This window comes from Sturnus vulgaris, chromosome Z, assembly GCF_052056855.1.
Source record: "Sturnus vulgaris isolate bStuVul1 chromosome Z, bStuVul1.hap1, whole genome shotgun sequence".
Classification (NCBI taxonomy): Eukaryota; Metazoa; Chordata; class Aves; order Passeriformes; family Sturnidae; genus Sturnus; species Sturnus vulgaris.
In genome coordinates this window covers 38856367-38879171 of record NC_142283.1, presented here as the reverse complement: position 1 = coordinate 38879171, position 22805 = coordinate 38856367, and the positions used below count along the sequence as shown (strand labels likewise).

Here is a 22805-nt window from a genome sequence, read left to right as displayed (position 1 = left end):
ACAAAGGAAGTGAAATGTGAAATAGATATAATTAGCAAATCCATCAAGAATTTTCCTTGGTAAGAAAATTGGGAAAAGAAATTGAAGTGTTTGTGGCTGCACATACCATGAATACCAGTCTGTTGGGGCAACAAGACAAAACTGTCAAAAATAGTTTGCTAAATTCATTAAGCATTATAAAGTACCTGGACCTCCTATCATTAGATATGAACATTAATATATTTTTATTATGAGCACCAAGAACCCTTGAATATCATAAGTCTGTTGGACTTCATATCAGGGGCTGATTGGAGTTCACAGAAGGTGCCGTGAAACCACATTCAATCTTAGTAAGGTTAAAATCTAGATCATGCTTTGATGGTTTTGGTACCACAATGAATATTTATAGATCTGTCATACATATTTGCATCAACATTTAAAGTGAAAAGTAAACTGAAAGTATTACCTACCTGAATTTCCCAACTTCTGTTACTTTCTTTAAGCAGCAAGTTATTCAGTGAAGATATCCCCAATTCTAAAGAGTGAAGAAAAACTGAAAAAGAACAGCATTAAGTTACTATCTGTAACAGCACCTAATCCAAACTATTCACAGTGAAAAGCAATGTAACTTCATGGTTCGAGGAAAAGCACCACAGCTGTCAGAATGACTAAGCTACCTCCTTCCACTTGTGAATTATTTCAAGGATTACAGACTACCTTGTTCACAGCAGTGCTGAAAGAAACTAACACTGACTTGTGCACTCTTCAGTCCTCTTAATTCTTATATCCCAGTATGTTTACACACTGTTTAAAATACATATATAATTTTTTATATATACACATATATACATACATACACAGAGTTAAATAAAGTAAATACAGAGCATGGGTACAAAAGTGGTACCTACTTAGTTTTGGCTGCTTCCTTTGCTAGGGTCAGACTTTTATATTAGCAGGGGTGTGTGGGAATTGTATGTGTATTCCAACATTATTTTTGCAAGATTAGCTAGTTAACCTTTCTTAGTGATCAGATTTCAAATTACTGGTAATACCAGGTAGCTCAGGGAATAACTGTTTTGTACTAGTTCCCAATAAAATGTATAACTTGGCAGTTAAACGCTATGAAGTGTGTGAAATTAGCAAACAGGTTTGTTATTGAATCATGTCCATGACATCTGTTACAGAGTTCAGCAGTTCTCAGTAAAAGGAAGGATGGATTACAAGCACTGCAGGCAATAACAGAAAGGAAACACATTCAGAAGAGCTGACTCTGAGAGACAAATGCTCTGCTACTTGAAGTAGCAGCAGAACACTTAGTCCTGTTAAAACCTCTATTCAAAAAAACCCAACCTAAACAAATTAGAATACCCTGGTGTTCGCAGAGCATCCACCTGCAATGGCAGTCACAACAGCACTGATCTATCAGAAATGGGTTTCAAAACAGACAGAAGACGTGAGGAAAACTGTAAACACCAAACAATCTAGTTCACACTTCAAATGTGCATATAAAAATAAATAAATGCGGTAGCAAACGAAATTTTCTGCATTTCCTATGTTAGATAGGGCAAAGCTTTGCAAATTTTATTAAAATAACCAAAACGAAACAGAGCAGAACAAACCCTCAAAAAGAAAAGCTCCACCTCCCTACTACACTTGAGATTCCCCAATGTTTTAACCTTCACACTACATGGCAAAGAATTTCCTTGCCGACTTTTACTGGGGGCTTTTTTATCATATCTCAGCCCTTCAATGATCACAAACTAGGGAACCAAGTCCTCTCTTTCTCTCTTTCTTCTCAGACTGACATAAGAGAGACTTAAAAAGTAAAAAAAAAAAAAAAAAAAAAAAAAGGGTTTTATCTTTACCTATGTAGTTTTCAGAAGAGATTGTCAGAAAAATTATAGACTAGAAACAAAGAGCTAAGGCAGACAAGAGCAGGTAAAACAGAGTATAAATACAGAAAAATGGTAAATTAAAAGAAAAATTTTGTGAAGGAAATTGGAAAGGGGTAAACTTGTCTGCATAGCATTACATGTCAAGATGAAAGTCCAATATGAAAGCAAATAAAATCCTTAAAGCCAGAAAGGCAAGCATTTCTTTCTAGAGTAGATGCCAATTTTGTAATAGAACTGTCATTGAAAGTTAACTACCTTCTAGTTAAAGACTCTGTGGAGAATATCTGATACATAGATAGGAGAAACAACTCATTTAGCTGCAGTTAAACACAGACCTTCTCACTCAAATGCAATGCAACTGAAAACAAGGTGGAGAAAGATTCGTATTAGTAAATTTCACTGAGAGAAAACTGCATTATGAGAAATTAGCAAAGAGAACACATTAATAGCACACATAACATCCTAAGCATGTAGAGACCAATTCTGCAAAAACAATTTAAATATGTAATAATATTTATACAAATGAGGTAACAGTAGATATAAGAATATCTATATTTATAATCTCGAAGCCAAATGTCTTCCTCCACCCTTCTCCTTAAAGAAAAATAGATTTCAAGACTTTCCTAAATTTCAGCATTAGAAATCTAGAGCCTTATTGTAAGAGCAGCAGGACACAACAATGAAAACCATCCTTGCACAATAATACCTTTAAAAGTTGGTTACAAATGAGATAATCTGGACTGGTGGTTATAAGTCATCATGTCATAGCTATTTAGAATCCCAGATGCATGAAACCTGTAACCTAAGCCTATATCCTAATGGACAATTTAATTAACAAAATCATTTCTATAAATGGTAGACTTTTGGCTTGAAAGGCTATTAAATGACAGCAGAGTGGAAAAAGTAGTTGTTCGCAGGTACTGCCAAGGCACACTACTAATCAAGCTGTGCCAACTTTTTATTAACTCTGGACAGCTTACTGCAGACTTGCCCACATCACATTCATTTAAAAAGCCAGTTATAACAAGCATTTGTCTAAGTGGAATCATTTGTGTGAGAATTTGAAGCTGCAGGCTCGTCTGAAGCCTTGTTTTCAAGCCTGTATTTCTAAATAACAATCACATTACTGATTTAACCAATTACAAGAAATCACTAATGTTGCCACATTAACAGATGATTTCATTGTCATCTTGATATTATCTTCTCAGATGATTTTTAATTTTATTTAGTCTATCCTAGCTTACAAGTCACATTAGCCTTTTATGAGAAGTTCACTATAAAACCTGTATATGAAAACTAAGATGACAACAAATGAATCAATAAGGTAAATGAAATACCGGTTACCCCGAAAAACACAGCTAATAGTACATGGCTTCTACTGTACTGCTTCTACTCTCTGAATTATTTTAGAGAACCTCAATGCCAAAGAAATCTATTTTAGTGGAACCGCTATAAAAGCATCATAAGCATCAACAGAATTGAGAAAATCAATATTGCTATTCCTAAGTATAAAATTCAGAGAGTAAAATTATTAGTGTAGGTCCATAACATTTTCTAAGTTGTTCTCTAATTACACAAAACAGGTTGAAATTTGATATAGAACTTGAAAACAGTACACACATACAATATAAACTTTAAAAATGTATTCCTACATAAAGAAAAATATTTTCTAAGGTAGAGAGCCCCTGAATTTGCAATAGATGAAGAGTTAAATAGCCTGCAAACATTCAGGCCTGTCCTTCGAAGAAAAAAAGCAGTGAACCTCAGCAGTTTCACTGTTTTATCCATTACAAAACAAAAATCTGAAATTTGCATTGGATTTCATTGTCTTCATTAGACCTTTTTCATCCTTTTTAAAGCTATTAAAAACAAAAATGGAAAAAATACCAATGATTAATCTTCCACCTAAGTAATTTTTATCTCTGTAGACATATACCATATATACACACAGATTTACAATCCTCTTTCTGTTCTAGTCAAAGGCAAAGTCACATACATAGAGAAAACTACAGATAGCTCATAAAGCGTATTTCATTATTTCACTATGAAGCTTGTAACTGGTACAGCAGGTAATTACACAGTACCATAATGAATGGAGTCAGTGAAATATAAGTTTAAATCTCTGCATATTTGGCACTAAAAGAGACATAAGGAATATAACATTAAAGTAATTTGAAAAAAATGTGAAGATTATTTTTAGTTTCTCCTGTTCCTATCAGAGGGATATATATATATATCTCAAAATTAGAGTTCCGTAGAGGACAAACCAGAGATGGAGTTTACACTTAAGAAATGTCTTTAGGAGAAAGACGTTTCTATTCACCAACTTAGCCAGCAAGAGGACTTGGGACAGTAGCCTACTTAAACTTACCTCTGAATGCCTTTTCTTCCCCTCAAACATTGTTCTCAAGAGATCTTTAGAATACAGCAACCCCAAGACACTTCAGTACTTTATACTATTTGCATTTATCTTGGTGGGCCTCCAGAAATCCCCCTAGGTCAGAAAAAAAGGCAAATAATTCTCCCAAGAACTAGTAGGAATCAGACACCCAGACTGTTCATCTGTACTGGCATCAGGCTTTCTTATTCCTTCTCTTTCTAATGAAATTCCTTGGCTCATCAGAGACACACATCTGCTTTGGAAGATGAACACATAACACTGTATGAACACACTAGGGAGAAGACTGAAAGGTATCTTGGGATCAGAAGCATGAAGTGCAGAAATTCAGCTACATAAAGGGTGAAACCTTGTATATCCCTTTATTTAGACACACAATTTTGAGTATTGAGAAATTCAGTATGTATTACAAAGTCTGAGAGGCTAAACATTTCTAAAGTGAAAGAAAGTATCTATGCGCTAATATTTCTTAGATTATTTTACTACCATAAAAGCTTTTCCTTTTTCCTAAGGAGTGGGAGTAAGGTGCATTTAGTAGCATGCTTTTCAGAGCAGGTACTCTGTTTTCACACCTGCCAATACAGACTTTGAAAACCTGACATGAGTAACTTCACTGACTCATCAGATAAAGGATGTAGTTTACTTAAATTTTTTCTTCAAAATCTAATATGAAAAATCCCTTAGCTGTCTGCTTTAAATCACCCAGGTGACAATCAACCTCTGTGCTACTACAGATACTGTACATAACAGAAGTAGAGAGTTCAAGGGAATGATAAAATGAAAAAAATCCCACCCAAAACTACAACAGTTCTCTGTCTGAAGTTGTACTGACCCTCAAGTTTTGTCTTTTAAAGAAGTAGAAAGAGAGGTAGTCTAGCGGATGGTAAGTATCTGCTCCTCAAAAAGCAAAAAAGGACCTAGGAAGTCTCTAGATACACAAATAACTACACTGCGTACAGTGATGTTCAGCCCTCACAAAAACAGCCTTGAAAAAACAGCTTGTTTTCCTAAGGCAAAGACTGTCAAAGTCATCACTTCCCACACTTGCACTCTCAAAAAGAGGCCTGGCATTTTGAAGGAAAAATATCACAGTAATAAGCATTATTACTATGACAGATTGCATACAACAAGTGAATGGCACTGTAAAAACAAATGCACCAAGTAATGTGAATGCACACACAGATGGCTCAGATCTTCAGATGACCTCCCAAGTTAAGGATAGTCTGAATGTTCACGTCACGCCAGGCTAATAACTCAATAACTCTGCTCTACTGCTCTAAAGGCAGCTCTGGTGAACCTCCTGACTTGCTCTGATGCAGCAAGAGCATCTCAACTCCCCACCCTTCTTCTATAAGGTTTATCTATGCAATGAAAGAGTTAAGAAGCCCACTCTCTCAGGCCAGCTAACAAAATTCGTAATGACTTGGTCTGCATTTTGAACCCGTATCAATGCCTGTAAGTTTAAATTTTAAGTTATTGCAAGTAATTAAAATTTCATAGAATCATAAAATATGCTGAACTGAAAGGGAACCACAAGGATCATCACGACAGCCCCAAGAGTCACACCATGTGCCCAAGAGCATTGTCCAAACACTTCTGGACTCTGTCAGGCTTGATGCTGTGACCACTTCCTAAGGGAGCCTTTTCCTGGAACCAACCACACTCTGGGTAAAAAACCTTTTCCTAATACCCAACAAACTTTTCCCAGCAGCTTCCCTCGGGTCCTGCCACTGGTCATCACAGATCAATGCCTGCTGCTCCTCTTCTCCTCACAAGGAAGTTGTGACTGCAATGAGGTCTCTGTCTCTCCTCAGTCTCCTCCAAGCTCAGTGACTTCAGCCACTCCTCATACAGCTTTCCCTCTACAACCTTCACAGTCCTCACTGCTCTCCTACTTTGAGATTTGAGACAATCGATATAATAATGGGGGAATATACATCATTCTTCATGCAAGCCTCCAACTTTTCCAACTTTATTTAGACTACAGTAATAAAGAGACAAGAAATGTCAGCTTTAACTTTTCTCTTGTCCACTTTTCCTACCAATTCACAGGCATTTATAAGTTTAGCTGTCATCAGCACTAAGGGCAATTAAGAACCAGTTTCAGAACAGAACACACTTCTTTATTTAAAAAAAACCAACTAAACTAGCATTGATGATACTTCAGAACTAATTCTGTATCTGAGAAAACAATTGCAAATACAAAAGAATCCAAATATGCTTACTAAAAATCAAGCACCTCAAACATTCACAATGGTTTGGCAGAAATCACCAGGACGTGCACTATCAGTACTAAGTGTCCTTGGTAGGTATCTCTGGCTGTAGCACAATGACTTTTAAGTCTACCCATGAGTTATCAGAGAGGGAACAAAGAAACTGTGGAGCTTCTTTGCTAGTTTACATGATTACCATGTGCCATTTTCTGAACAGAAAGAAGATTCCACAATTACCCCTATCTGATTATTTCAGTAGATTTGTTTCAGAAACGCACACACCAAAACAAAGATTAAAATCAGACAATACGAGCTTTTAATTCCATCGTATTACTTTGTTTTTAATTAAGCAAAGAACATGCAGTCAAAGAACATGCATGTCGAAGAACAAGCAGTACTAGGGCCACTGAGCATATGTAATATTAACAGATTCTGTTAATGCAGATTCCAACTTTAGCCTTCCTCCCACATGCACATACGCACATTACCATGGTGATTTGCAAAATTTGCTGCCTGGGACTTCAGAACAGTACAGCATTTGAAATGCCCTCAGCATCTTTGAATAGATGCAAATACAAATTAAGTTACATTTTAAAAGACAGTAAGTCACAAATAGCTTGATAAAATTGTCTGTACAGAAGAACACTGATAAAAATATCTGGATATGATCTCAACCAGTAGAAACAAAGCAACAAAGCTTGCAGATCTCACTTTCTGTCCTTGAAAGAAAAAAAACCAAAGTTTAACAATTTGAAAAAAGAGGTAGCATATATATAGTATAAAAAGCATAATCTAGAATCACCCATTATCTCTGTCAATATTTGAGTACCTATCTGATCTATGGAAGCATTACTTTCAGAACAACGTATTTTGTTTACTGGAATTCTTAATTTGCACACTATTTCACTAAAATACCCACTTGTTTGCACTATCACAGGTCTGCACCTGCTGTGAGTTTCTCCCAAGTGGGATCACTCCCAAGTGGGATGCAGTTTCCTTTTATCTCTTACAATTTTCAACTGAACTAAATAATAATAAAATAATCTTAAGAAATAAGGATCATTTTACTGTGAATACATATATATCCTGACAACACAGAGGACAAAGGACTGGAGCAAAGGTGACAACTGTGCTCCAACCAAATAATAACTACACTAAAAACCAAATCCACCACAACCTCCAATATCTGCATTTTTCTGTATATAAACTGATAATGCTCACACTTTGGTTTGTAAGCATCTCTGGATACAATCATCTGCAATTCTACTGAAGAAATACAAGGAATAAGACTCCACCATAAGTGCTGGTTGATGGCCAGCATCACCCTTGCAAATGCATTCTTGCAGAGATGCAGTTAACTTGCTTTGCAGACTTTAAACCCTGATGAATTCAGGCTCTCAATGAAAGCTTCACCACTAATTTAATCATAGCCAGGGTTTTGACCTGCAATGCTTAGGGCTGAAAGGAGTCACCACTCCTGCTGACTTCCCGGGAAAGGCCTGTGCTGTGAAAGCACCACTTAGCAATCACTCATGGAACATAAAGGCACCAGGGCAGGGATTGAGAGGTTCTTCTACAGAAAAAGCTTACAGGAAACTTGGATACAGTACACTCTGGAGGATGGTCCACATGTTTCACAACCGAGTGAAACTGTCTGCACTGACATACTGCCCCTAATCCGCCTGGGATTCTTGAAGAGTATCACAAGGCTTCGCCATTTATTAGACAGCTTAGAAAAAAACAAGGTACAATTATAGGAAATAGCAGAGCTGAACACACTTAGATTTATCCTTTTTAAAAAGTCACTATTTCAAAGCTGAAATAAAGAGTTGATCAAGTGGCAAACCCTGGCTGTACCAGTGACATGCTCTTACTGAGAGCACATCACCTAAATATTTGCGCAAGATAAATTTTTGACCGGACAAAACAAACCAACCAAAAAAAAGTGAAATAAGAGAATGCATCAAAGCTTAGTTCTCCATTGCCTCTGCAAATTATTCCTCGCATATGCTTGAGGATAAAACAAACAAAAAAAAAAAACAGATGAGCAAGGAGTGCATAAAATACCAAAAATAACACAACTGGTGAAGATTACTCCCAGCTCCCTTCTTCATCCTCTTAAAAATTACAAGTTACTTAAATATGCATTTTAAGCCTTTCTTCCAGTCCACTGTACACTGACTTTTTGAATATGTCTACACCAAATAAAATGGGCAAACTCTTATTTCTGAAATACTTACACATAATTTTGGCTGGAGGAAACAGCTTCTACTGTATCTCAAAATCTGTTTATACAGTTCAAGTAAACAGGACTGCTTAACTTGAAACTACATTCTTACATCAATTTTTGTTTTTTTAAATTGTATCAAGGCAGAACAAACCTCAAAAAACTCAGCTTACTAGAAAAGAATTTCAGTGCAAATATACCAAGGCAAGATACTATTCACTTGAAGGGTTAAGAGAAGAAATAGGTAGTTGAGCTCAAGTGAAAAATTGTTCTCAGGAAGCTTTAAAGGAGTAGGTGGAATTCCTCTAGCAACTGGTGTTTGATGCTAATAGCTGCATCACATGGGGCCAATTAAAAGAGATGTTATCAGACAGCACAAGATTTATTGAATATGAGTTGTAAGATAAAAGCAACCAATAAATGTAACAAGACACTTTCTGCATATAATATTCCAGTACTAAGCAGTGTGACTGTTTTGACAAGGAAGGCAGCTGCAAATTAGAAAAGTCTTATTTTTGCATGAGATTTAAACAGTGGGTCTCCAAATTCAATGAGTGAGTACAAAAAAGATGATTAAATGTCCCATTCCAAAAATGAAGCATGGGAAAAGTATATCAAGCCCATACAAAGATAAGCCAGAACTTTAAGACAGAAGAGGTACGAAATACTAAATTTAAGACAGAATTCACAAACCTCTGTCTAAAGGCACAAATTTATTTTTTCTGAGAGGACAATTGGGATTTCAACTAGGGAGGCTTTGGTGACAATACATTCTATTCCATGAAAGTAAAGTCTTCCTAAGGAAACATTTTTGAACTCTTTGTAACAGCTGATAAAGTTCAAGGCACGTACAGTCAGAAAGAAACAGGTTGAGTTGTACAGTGATTTGTAAAAAGTACAAGATACCAAAATACCCAGCGAACCATGATGCAGTCTGTAATCAGTTACTTGGCTCATGCAGAGTTTTGCCCTTGTATTGTTTATATATTGATAAAACAAACAATTCTCTCTTTTAGCCTAAATGGCTACAGATACTTGCAATATTTTATCCCTGCTTGCCTAAAGTGCAACTCGAAGAACTATAACTGTTTGGCTGCGACAAATTATTAGATCAGGGAGGTCATCTCCATGTGCAATACTCTCCCAGCATTACAAGCCCCTTACAGTTTAGATTAAAGTTTCTCCTTTTCTATAAAGATGAACTGCAATTTCTTCCCCCAGCACCTCTTTCCCAACACAGAGGCACTGGTTTATGCAGTGCAAACAAACCTCCTCGCAGGCCAGCACACTTCTGTTACAATTTATGTATGGTGGGAAAATGATTCAAATCCTGTCCAGTGAAGAACTGAGGTAACAGCTTTCTAATAACTACGGTATCAGATCAAGGGCTCAGGTAACTGCAACTTAATAGACCTTTTACATTACTAGATGCCAGCCTATATGACCCCTACTTTCAACATCAGCCAAGTAAGTAAACAGTTGAACACAACTCACAGAGACCCATTTCAGTTGTTTGTTAAATATAATTTAGCCATAACACAGAAGCAAGATGTATAGCAGTTCCCAGCTCTTCAGGCAGTGCAATTACCATCAGCTTGCTTTCTCCCATGCACCTGCACATGCAGACAGAAGGTACCACAGAATCACAGAATGCGCCAAGTTGGAAAGGACTGCCAAGGATAATTAAGTCCAATTCCTAGCCCTGCACAGGACATCCCCAAGAGTCACACCAGCATCTACGTCTCCCTCTGATGTCTCACAATAAACATTGCAAATCTGACTGGACAGAAAACTAAATAAATTAGAAGAGGAAGTTAATACAGTTCAGTTATGTTTCCAGGAAGAAGCCAGCAAAACCTGCTGACAATTACATGGACATTTCATGTCTTCCTCCTTACACCTCCTTCCTAAGCCATTCTGTAAATGTGATACTGACAAAGAATATGTAAGAGTGCTTTGAAGTAGGTCTGCACCCCCTTAACGTTGTCTTCTACACAGACAAGAGAGGTCCTCTTCCCCTTGGAGTTGAGGCGAAGCAGTCACCAGAAACTACTGTTCCTCTTATGACTACCCTTGGTCTTGTAGTTTCATCTCACACTTCCACTTCTAAGCGCACACAAAACATTCAATCTGAGAAAGACCAAAAGAGTCCTCAGGCAGAGTTACCCGTCTATGTAATGGGCACTGAGCCAAGACCCTCTCATAGGACACTCAACAGCCTAATTTTCCTACATTTGCTTTGCTACCAATAGACAGCTTTCTCGCTGCTAAACTTCCTCTTCAATCTGCCCTTTATGTGAAGCCTCCACTTAAACATGTTCAGTGCAGCTGCCTGATTGCTTTCTTACCCACATTCAATTGCTCCATGTTGCTTCTTCCCTGAATTTGTCATCACTTCTTATCATCACTAGTCACAGAATAAAATGAGACGCTCACCATGCAAGAGAGACTTGCTACATCAAAATAACACGAAATCTTTAAGTCACTCAAAAGCCTCTCTTCGGACCAAGTGATGTTCTTTAAAAAAAAAATTAATCAAATCAACCCATTTCAAGACCAGCATCCTTCAGAGCAGAATTCCTCCTCCCCCTCTCTCCTTTATATTCTTCCCAGGCTTGGTTATTACAGAAGGGAACACAATGTGTCTGCTTTTCTAGCACATGTACATCTAATCTATTCAAAAAAATTAAAGTAATTTATTTGTGCAATCATCAAATACACTTTGGTTCAGTACTTTTTAACACAAAAGTAATACAGCAGCTATAATATTAAAGTAATTCCTTCACGTTAAACCTGCTAAGTATACTTTGAGCAGTGATAAAACTGAGACAGGCATTCATGTTCCAATCGTCTACAGTCTTTCAGAATATATAAGAAACTAATTCTCTCACTTTTAAAGTATGAAAACAGTGACTAACACTTTCACAACACCCTAAGTTCCTTTAAAACTCTTTTATTCGCTATGAAATACAAGGCAAATATTAAAACTAGGAGACACAAGATGGCTAATTTAAAAAAGACATGCTAGTAAAAAACATTTTCATGAATATGGCACAAAGAACAAGGGCCACACTAGTCTTCATCCACTTTCTCTATCTACATGTACACAGAGGCGTAGAACGAGAAACACGCACCCAGGGGTAAGGCGGTGACCAAAGATAAGTGTTTACATATGTTTACGTAAGGCTACAGTCTATAACGCTTGCTAGAATCATACCTAGGAAAAACATGCATTGCACTAATGAATTACATGATAAACTGCCATTCACTACCTGGGCTCAGGCTGTCAAGTCTAATCAAAAGCTGCAACTGAGTTGCCGATTTGAACTAACTAATTTGAAGAGGCAAAGAAATTTTCACGCAAAAGTGAAAATTAGTCACATTTGAATCCTACCTAAGCACTCACTGACACTGACCAGAACCCAGTGGGTTTCTGTCCAGAGCTAAAACTAAACACAACAAAGTATGCAAAACAGACTGGCAAAAGATTTTCCTTAGCAGTATGGTATGCTAAGTTTACATTTAATTTGTCAAGCTAAGTTCACTGAAAATGAAAGTAACAACAACAAAAAAATTCAACAGGAGCAGTATCTCCAGGGAGTACTTCAACACCAGGGTTCTTTTTTTCCATTATTGAGTCATTCAATTTCACATTATGCTTCACGCCTAAAAGGTAAGTCTATAAATCACATTAAGCAAAGCAAGTATCTCAGTGTTATCCCTAACAGTTTGAAAAAAAAATCCTGAACTTCAAGAAACTGCCACCTCAAAGATATATCACCGAATGAAATATGTTCGCCTTGTCAGTGGTGTGAAAGAAAAAGTATTTTTCTAACAGTGCACGGTAATTCTAGTGAGGAGAAACTGAAGAGGCAAAAAAAGAAGTCCCTTCACGCCCCACCTCAGGGTCAAAAGTTCTGGCACAGGTATCTTAAGGGTTTGTGGAAGCTTGCTCAAGTTAATGAGTGTTACATGAACTCCTCCGAAGTGGACAATCAATTACAGCAACAACTGTTGATTAGTGCTATTTCACCACCAATAACCATTACTCCTAGAAAAGCAACTTCTTGTTAGGGAAAGAGATTAAATGAGACATTTAATCCTTCTTATTTACTGTAACAACTCCATGGCACATGATCTGATTTTCTGAAACCATTTTAGGGTTAATATTTTATCACTGCAATGAAAACTCTGATATACAGGTTAAAAAAGACACAGTAAAACATACAGAAAGAAAGTAGGAACACACACTCAATTTCTCCTTTCCTTTTCCTGTTTCTAAATAATTTTTTTTTTACATGATGGGATATTTGAAATATTTCTAACTGCCTTTTCTCTTTTGTGATCAGCCACTATGTCCTCAAGATTTCCCACAGACCACCACATTGCATACCAAGCCACCAACTTCCAAAACACTCATAATTCATAAGAATTACTAGCAGGCATCAAAAGAAATTTATTTTGTATGGTTACATGACAGCACAAGTAAATTGACAATTATTTTTTGGTAAAGCAGTCTTTGAATAAAAGATAATTTAATTGTAGTATTTCTGGGCATTCCTCTGATGCACAAATGCCATATAACATTATGTGGACTGCGTGATGTAATTTGTAAGCTATACAACATAGAGATACAGAGAAACTTCATTAGGAAGAGTCTTGAACACCAAATAACTCATACTTGTTAACAAAATAATTTTAGATGCCCAGACAGCTATATCTAGGTTCCAGCTTCTCACTCAAGCTAATGGGAAAATACAATTTAAAAAGAGCAGCGATGTAGCGGCTGACATACTGCTTGTATCTGCTTATGTATAAGTTATGTGTAAGTTGTATATGTTATATATAAGTTTATGTATACACTAAATTTGTACAGTGAATTATCTCACTGCTGTTTTGATCCGCTACTTATTTCATTAGCAGTTGTAGTCATCTGCTTGATCATGTCCTGGAATTTCATCTACAACAGTCCCTCTCGCCCTTCAAAAAACCCTATTATTACAGTAGAAATTTAATATTTAATTACACCTTTCAAAAATGCATCTATATTTTTACACTGTAAAAAATAACTCAGAAATATATCTTTACCTTCAACGAGCTGCTATTAATCGTATCACCTAAGTAAAACACTTGACTAAATATGCCTCACAAGTGAGGAAAAAGCAGCGTCTAATCTCAGTTATTTCAGTGAAATATAGGGAAATACACTAGTATTACACTTACAGGTATTTCCTATACACTGATTTAAGTCTAAAAGGTGACTGTAAGCCCTGGAAGATTATGTAAGACCCATCGCCATAACCATACCTAAAGCAAGTGCTTAAGGCATCACTTTCTCCCAGATTTTCTTCACTTTTTTATTTTTTGACCAGTTATTGCCGTCTAGGACAGACATCTGTATGCAACAGGCATGGGAAAAGTCTGCCTAGGGTCTCACTTCAATTGCTTCTCAAGTTTTTGTCTCGCAGACATGAAAAAAATCACGCCATTCATCAATCCAAGTTCAGAAACAAAACTGGAAAACTTACAGTTTAATGCATATCCAGCTTCGGAGTTAAACGTCACAGGGCCTCACGTTCCCCTGGAACGTTCTCCTATGGAAGAGTGACAGTTCTGGTAAGAGCACAGGGTCACACACACGGAGTGACTGCCCGACAACCACACGCTCACCCCCGCAGACAAGCGCCACATTTCAAACAGCCGCTGTTAGACGCTAATTTACCTCTTTAGACGCGCACCAAAGTCATTGCTGTGGCAGCGCAGCGCCCTCCTTGCCCTGCCGGGAGGGCCTGGCACCCCTCCCGCGGCCCCGGCGGGTCCGCACGGCGCTCGGGGACACGGGAGGGAGGGACGGAGGGACGGAGGCGTCGCGGCATCCCCGCCGCGGCACCACGCCCTGCCCGGCTTCGGGCACAGCGCGGCCCCGCTGCCCGCCGCGGCACCTGCCCGGCCGCCGCACGCTCGGGCGACGGGGCCGGGGAGCACGGCATTAAAAAAAGAGACCAAAAAAAACCCAAACACCCCAGCCCACCCCCAAAAGCCTCACAACAACCCTAAAATACCCAAAACCCACAAAACGCAAGAAACCCAAAACCCTCCTCGTTATTTTTTTTTTTGTTAAATCGCCCACCACAAAATGTGTTTCTTGCTCCTCTTTGTCCGAGCGTCAAGCGGGATTACGGCTGAGCATCACCCGCCGCGCCCGCGGCACTGCCCGCTCCCGAGGCGGCGCGGCCGGAGCCTCCCCCGCATCGCCCCGCCCAGCACCGGCCCCGCCGCCCCCGGGCACCTCGCTCGGCCCTCGCTCGCCGCTGCCCGGCCGTGGGGCCGGCGGTGCGGGGAACACCGGCGGTCCCAGGCGGCGGCGCAACACAACCCGCCGATCGCTCCCAGCCGGCCCCCGGGAAAGGGAGTGGCCGCAGCCCAGCCCACCGGCAGGTACAGGGAAGGTAGAGAGAGCGGGGATCCCCGCAGCCCTGCCCGCCACTCACCGCTGCCCACGGCGGCGCCCGCTCCTTTGTGTGCCCGCCGCGCCCCGGCACCTCCGTCTCCCGCCGCCGGGCGCCCCGCGCCCCTCCCCGCCGCGCCGGGGGCGGAGGAGGACGCAGCCGAGATCCGCGGAGGAGGCCGCTACCGCCCGCCGGTCACATGCAGCGGGCAGGCGCGGCGCAGGCTCCCGGCGGCTCCCCGGGAGCCCCGCCGGCAGCGTCCGAGGCGAGCTCGGGGGTGAAGATGGCGACCTCGGCGGCGCCGGGAAGGAATCCCCAGGCCGGCCCGCTCCGCTCCGCGCTGCCGGCTGGGCTGGGCGCGCCGGGGAGGGGAGGGGACAAAGAGCGGCTGCCGCTGCCCGTCAGCGCTATCGCTGTGCCGCCCGCTCCTCCTCCGCCGCCGCCGCGGTCCAACCTCCGTCAGCTCCGCAGCGCTCCCTGCCCTGCCCGCTCCGCTCCCGCCGCAGCGCGACCCCAGCGCTGACCGTGCCCTGAGCAAAATGTGCTGGCATCGCCACGGCCTTCTGGACTAGCGGAAAGAGGTCGCGAAAGCTGGTGTACTGGTGGTCGGGCAAGGAAATGAGCAGGGGATTTGTCTTCTGACCCCCAGCTGTTGACAGCTGCGAGCTCACTCCGCGTGTCAGTAAAATTTCCGCGTCCTACATCCCCCGTTCCCCCGGAGTCACTTGAGTTGCTGACAGAGAGGTGGTGAGTCATCATGGGTGCTCCACACCTGTAGCTGGTTTACTGATTCAAAAATAGGTATGGTGCCACTGCGACTCTCGAAGACAGATATCTCAGCTCCATTCCAACAGATCATACACTGCTTTTTAAAAGTACAAAATAAGGGGAAAATGCTGAACGTGGCAAACATGACTCTAATATGAAACACGATCAACGTACAGTATGAGGTATTCTTTACTGGAGCTGGAAGCTGTACCCAGTGACACCCTGTTGCTGTCAAGTCGTGGTTTTTACAAAGAGACTTAGGTAGCCAGCTCTCCTGTGCACGACTTCTCCTGGTTTTGCACATCATCCGTGGCTCAGTAGCATGAAGGAAAGTGAAAAAATGTGGCAATATAATTTTTGGGGTTTTTTAATTGTCAGTATGTTTATGGTTTATTATTTCTCCAGACTGTGTTTTTACAGTTTTGGATATTTTTCTAAGAGGGCTTTGTGCCCACCAGTATACTTATGTTTAATTTGCTTTCAGAACGACATAGTGTGAGAAGCGCCTCCATCACTCATGTCCTGACACTGATCTGCCCTTCAGGAGCCAGTCACTGAAAACCACTTTCAGCTCAGTGTCCTGCAGGTGGTGTTTCTGCTGTGTTTAGATGATGAACACCCTTTATTTAGAACCGTAGAATCATCAAGGTTGGAAGAGATCTCTAAGATTGTCATGTCTAACCATCAACCTAGTACTACTCTGTAACCCCTAAGCCACTAACCCACATCATCCAGCACCGAATCCAGACGCTTCTTAATCACCTCCAGAGATGGTGACTCCACCACCAATGCCTGACATGCCCTTAACAGTGATAATTTGTTTTTTCTAATATCTAATCTCATTCTCCTGCCTCAGCTGAAGGCCAAATTCCTCTGATCCTCTCACTGCAGACACAGTAGAGGTGACCAACCCCCACCTCAGCACAGCCTCCTTTCAGGGAGCTGTAGAGAGCAATGAGATCTCCCTTGGGCCTCCTCTTCTTGTGACAAAACAAACCCAGCTACCTCAGCAACTCCTCCTAAGATATGTTTCCTAGACCTTCAGGAGCCTTGTTGTCCTTTCCTCCCACAGCTCAACGTCCTTTTTAAAGTGAGTGGCCCAGAACCAGACTCAGGGTGCAGCCTCTGCAATGCCTAGTACAGGAGGATGACCACTTCTCTTGTCCTGCTGGCCACACTATTCTTGGTTCAAAATTCACGGGCTTTCTTGGCCACCTGGGCACACAGTGGGTCACACTGAGCTGGGTCTCAATGAGCACCTCTAAGTGCCTTTTGGCCAAGCAGCTCTCTCCCCCAGACTGTAGTGCTGCATGGGTTTGCTGAGACCCAAGCACAGGACATGGCACTTGACCTTATTTTATACCTGCAAAGAATAGCTGCAATTGTTATTTTCATTCTGCTGATGATTATTATTACTGGTCATGGATTTTTACTTCACAAGAATCCTGTTACATAGAGAAACTATTATTATCCCTGCTTTCAAGATGAGAAATTAAAGCATAAAGAGACAGTACACCTTGCCTCAGGTCATATATATATAGTATGTGGTAAATACAGAAACTTAATCCAGAATTTTGGTGCAGATCCAGTTAGTTTAAAACCACAAGTTCATTTTCTTTCTCAAGCTCCATTTCTCAGGACTCCACTCATGAAAAACTATTGTGAGAAGGAGCAAAGCAATCTTGAAAAATACATGCTAAAAGAAATTTTGCTGGATTTGCACAGAAAATAATGTGTTCTTACACGGAAATGTTGAGAATAAGCATATTTACACATAAAACATCACCAGAAATATCTGATTTCGTAAGCATATGAACCAATAAGGGGAGCACCATGCAACGTGTTGTTTCAATATTGTATATTTAAGATATGTGATGTAAGAACTTCCAGTTTTTATTGGTTACATTTAATACAGGAATAGGTGAATTGCAGAAGCATAATGCAAACCTTTGGCCAAAACTGTTAGCACAGTAATGATATCCTGAAGGATATCCAATTAGTAGTACCATTACATTCTAAAGGGTTGAGACATTTTCATCAAGCGCTGTTTCAACTGTTTCCCACAGCAATTCCTCTCAAGGAACAAAGATATGTCAAGTGCATCCACAGTCATCTGTGTTAGATGCTTCTGGTACCACTTCAGAGTTTCAGGCCTCTCCACTGTCTTGTGTCCCAACAGACACGGGTGTGCCCAAAGTGACATTGTGTAGCCAGCAGCATCAACCTGTAAGAGCCCAACCCCTTCAGACCAGGTCTAGCAGCAGTCAGAAGATTCGGCTGCAGTGTGAAAGCATATGCCAAAATCATGTTGGAGGACAGTCATGTGCAGGCTTCTTCTGGCAGCAATGGTGCATATCCAGCTGCCATCACTACAAACAGAGTACTAATCATGTTGTGTGTGAGAACAAACTGTGTATAGAGCCAGCCATGCTTTCAAGTGAACTCAAACCTTCAGAAGATTGAACTGTGTTGGACAAAAGTGCTCTGACCAACAGTTTTTATTCTGCTTTATTATGGTTAGTTCCTCAAAAATGCAGTCATGGTGCCTTTACCACTTTCCAAGTATGTTTCTCATGTCCTTCTGACTAAATACTGGCAATTCTCCTGATTTCTTTCTTCAGTGACAGTCCTGCCCTTATTACTGGCTACTTCTACAAGTTACTTCTCCCATATCCAAAGATAGGCAAGAACTTTATCTTTCAGAAACCTCTTCCTCTCCTGCTGTCCTCAGGGCCTCGTGACAAAGCCTGAAAGAAATGGTCAGGCAGAAATAACTCAACATTTATATGAACCTTTCATGCTTCATATGATGTCTTTCCAACCCTGTGGTCCAGAATTTTTGCTAGTTAACATACCACACAAAACAGATAGAAAAATCTATCGTTACTGGGATATGGTGTCTGTGAAAAAATAAAAGACTTATTTTAAAAGGGAAAATTAGCTTATAATTCCAAATTTTAAAATGTGTTGTCTGCTTTTTCAAATGAGCAATAAAATGCACACACTAATTGTGACTAAATAGTTGTGTGTGGATGTAACAATCATGAACACAACAGGATTCCACCCATATAGATGTCAGTGAAGGTATGTACCAGCAATTAAAAGTGGTCAAGACAGCTACTCACTGAATTGCATTAGCTGATCATATCTGTATCTCTTACCTGTGACAACTGTCTGCCCTCATACCTTCATAAGGAACTTTTTCATGGAAAGGGTTGTTAAACATTGGAATGTACTGCTCAGCGAGGTAGTAGAGTCATCTTCCCTGGAGATGTTCAGGAAACCACTGAGACTGGCACTCAGTGCCATGGTCTAGTTGGCAACATGGTGATCAGGCAAAGGTTGACTCCATGATGTTGGAGATCTTTTCCAAACTAAATGATTGGTGATTCTGTGATTCATGATGGCAGCCTAGGCAAACTTATATTGTTTTGCAGCTGCCAGAGGCAAGGAACCAGAAATACTGTCTCTTCATGTGGCTCAGCTAACAAGAGGCAATGTGTTATGCTCTGATTGCTGAGTTGGTTGCAAGGCTCGTGCCCTTGCAGAAAGAGACTCCCATCATAGCTGCCAGTTTTAAGGGGAGCTCACTCAGTGAATGGGGGTGGTGTGGGTGGAGTAGAAAGGCTAACTCCTTGCTTGTCTTCTTTTAGGGTAAAATAGGAAGCTGCTGAGGATATTCACTGTCCACTATTTCCTCTAATTGGTTCTTCTTTGTAAACAAGCCAGGGTAAGGAAAACACTTGTGCTTTTTTTTCCAGACGAGGCAGAAGTTTCATCTGGAAGTCCCAACAAACTCTCTTAATCTGTATGTATTTTGTGTATGTGGCTTGATTACTACCCACGTGGCAGCTGATGCACGGTGCTCCCTTAGAGCTTTATAGGTAGCATATGTATTTTTCTGAATTAGATCCAGACACCTGAAACACAAGCTGAGGTGCTCTTTCACCAAATAGTGTGAGGCAGATTTACCACTCAACAAAAAACTGTGGGGAGAATGGAAAAGAATGTGTGTCCTCTTGACTCAGTAACTTCTCACTCAACATGTAAAGACCTGAACTTGGCAAAGTGGCTCAGAGCTTTTCTGCATAATAAAACGAAGATCCTTAAACAGAAGAAACTTACCAAATGCAAACCCAATGGGATTTTCTCAGATAGTCATATTGTTTCTATCAGAAAGGAACTTTGCTAAGTAGCTGCAGTGATGTATTTTCTTCATTGTGAGCCTCCAATAAAATATCTGCATACCTTCATTCATTGTCTTTTTCTGACAGAAATGAAACTCCACGAACAATAGCATTTTTACACTTGGAAGAATCCTGATGAAATACTAATTAAGTTTAGTATGAAAACCCTAATTAGGTTTCTAATGTATTTTCTGTAACTTCCTTTGGTTTTTATTCTGGCTTTGGAAATTTGTAACTATTTAGGATGCATCTTTGTTTCCTCTCTCACCCTCTGGCTGTCTGGTCTGTTTAGGTTGCATATTTCTGTGATGTTTGTGCTATGTTTGCACATTGCCCAGTGTTAAGCAACTCACAATTTATTTGGCTTCTCTACTTGCTATTGTGATACAAATTATAAATAATTCTACACTTTTTATAATCATTATTATTTCTGAAGCTCTAGGGATTAACTCTCTATGAAAATAAAGTTTTGCTGGGTTAACCAGAGATTGAGGACATTCCATTAGGCACAGTAAAAAGCAAGCCTTGCATTTTGCAGACTTTGCAACATGCTACTATGAAAACAGGTAGGACGGTCTGTGAATGGGACGAAACACTCTGGAATCCTTTGTGACATCTAATTTTTCTTACTGTTGCTGTTAGTGTTCCTAGTGCCTTGCTAATGGCACAGAAAGTTTTACAGCTTTATCTTAGTAGTGCTGCTAGCTAGGTTCAAGTATCTTCCAAGGAAGCTTTTGTTTGTCTGGGGAAAAGTCCTCTGTCTTTTTAGCATCCAGCTAGCACTTTCTGAAAACTGGCATGGGTTTAGTTATTTGAGTTAATTTTCCTGCTACATTTTTTTTTCTTTTTAAACTGCTGTTACAACTAAAGGTTTATCCTAATTTGTTTTTTTTCCAATGCAACTGCATCAACTCTGTTCTGAACTGCAAACTAGGTGTATTTACATGCTAACCACTATTTAGTCAGCTGTCCCTGCAGTAAACCAACTCAGTGTCACTGAGGATTAATGACAAGTTGGCAAGCCTTCGTCTAATAACAATATAAACCCCCATTGCTTTTTCTTACTTCAAGCTTTTTAAACCCATTTTGCCCCACCACCAAAAAGAAAGGAACGTCAAAATAAAACCGCACTCCCTGTACATTCAGAATAATTCTATTTCTGACTTCTAAAAAATAAAATTGAATGGTGTATCCAGTGTCAGGGGTATTTTGTGCTTGTAAGGTGAATTCTGTCATATCCATTAAATGTTCCCTGGTTCTTGAACACAGGGAAGTGTGTAAACACAGGGAACTCAGTCTGATCCTGACCTTAAAACTTGAATGAGTTAGTGGAAGACATACCACTGTCTTCAGTGAGACCAGTTTTCTCACCTTGTAAAAAATTTCAGGTCTTAAGAGAGGGCTGTTAGTGTTGGGTACTTTTTCTTTATACCAGGGTCTTTCATGTTCAGTTCCACTTTATAAAATACAGTGTATTTTTTCCTTTGATTTTTGTCTTTCTTCTCCTACACTATTTATTGTAGCCAGTTAAATTTAATCATTTAATGTTAGGCAAGTGAATACAATGTTACTCAGTTAATGAAAAAGGTAACCTAAAATGATGGCTTAATTCTAAAAGCCTCTTGCAGTAGTATTTGCTGTGCTATCAATCACTCCATTAAGATGCCTTTCTGGTTTATGTAACTGGCAGTAAGTTGCATCAGCTCATACACTGTTGGTATTTTTGATCTCTAGATTAGTTCGGAATTGTTTTCCTTGTCCTATGCCACCACAGATTGCCAACTTTTATTTTGAACAGGATATTCATATTCACAAGAAGAAAACAACCACCCTCAGCATCTGAGCAGTGACTGTAAGCCTGAAGCATATGCTTTGAACTTGCAACTGGGATGTCAGACAGTGATGAGTACAGGTGTTTATTTCATGTTCACAGTACTGGTCAAAAGAAGTGGGGCTCACAACAGAACAAGTTGATGTGCTTGGAAAACCATACTGAGTTTTTCCTGCAACGAGAATCTCACTAACTGCTAACAGAGTTGGGAGTCTTTCAGAAAATTCTCAGGTCAAGCCCTAACATATAAGAAGTCACCTCAAAAATTAAATTCAGCTGTTATTCATGCCCCAGAAAATATGTGTGTGAGGTTACAGAGGTTTTTTATCATCTTGCCATCAGCCTCACTGATTCATTCTTGGAGAAGGTGCAGTTTTGCACGTCCAGCTGCACTGCCAGACAGAATTTTCCACAACAGGGCATGGGTCCGCACAGGCTTGCGCCCAAACACCTGCCTTTTCATTCCTGAACCAAGCGAGTCCACTGATAGCAAATAACATTGACAATGGTGTAGGAGAACATTTTCCTGAAGCTGAAATGGATGTTAGTATCCATTCTGAATGCTAGTCACAGATTTGGAAAGGGAAGAGATATCTCGGTCTGTGCCAAAACTACGAAAGACAGAAGTGTGCATATAGGTTGAAATACGACTAAGATGGACTTAAGTTCCATGAATTCTGTAACCCATATACTCTAGTTTCTTAGACTTTCTACCCTGTGATTGATTCCCCAGTGTATGGTAGAAAGTCAAATGACTAAAGTATTTCTTGCAGATGAGACATTCAGGAAATCCCTACTGTGTCACTTCTCGTCGGTCTAATAAAGGGAAACAAGATTCTGTTGGTTTCCATCTCCTGG

The 22805-nt window shown here is 40.1% G+C and overlaps 1 protein-coding gene across 3 annotated transcripts in view; it reads right to left on the bottom strand.

Moving 5' to 3' along the window:
- The window catches only part of CDC42SE2 (CDC42 small effector 2), an 80760-nt gene extending 65236 nt beyond the window's left edge, over positions 1 to 15524 (bottom strand). Inside the window, exons 1-3 of one of the 3 annotated variants that reach the window (XM_014869186.2) lie at positions 15204 to 15524; positions 14241 to 14306; positions 450 to 532 (exon numbers count right to left, since the gene is read on the bottom strand). The gene's annotated coding sequence lies outside the window, so the exon portion shown is untranslated. Of the gene's footprint in view, positions 1 to 449; positions 533 to 14240; positions 14307 to 14434; positions 14563 to 14842; positions 14953 to 15203 lie in introns of those variants that run through there. The other 2 variants (XM_014869185.2, XM_088156420.1) reach the window with 2 other exon arrangements.
- Positions 15525 to 22805: the final 7281 nt, after the last annotated feature.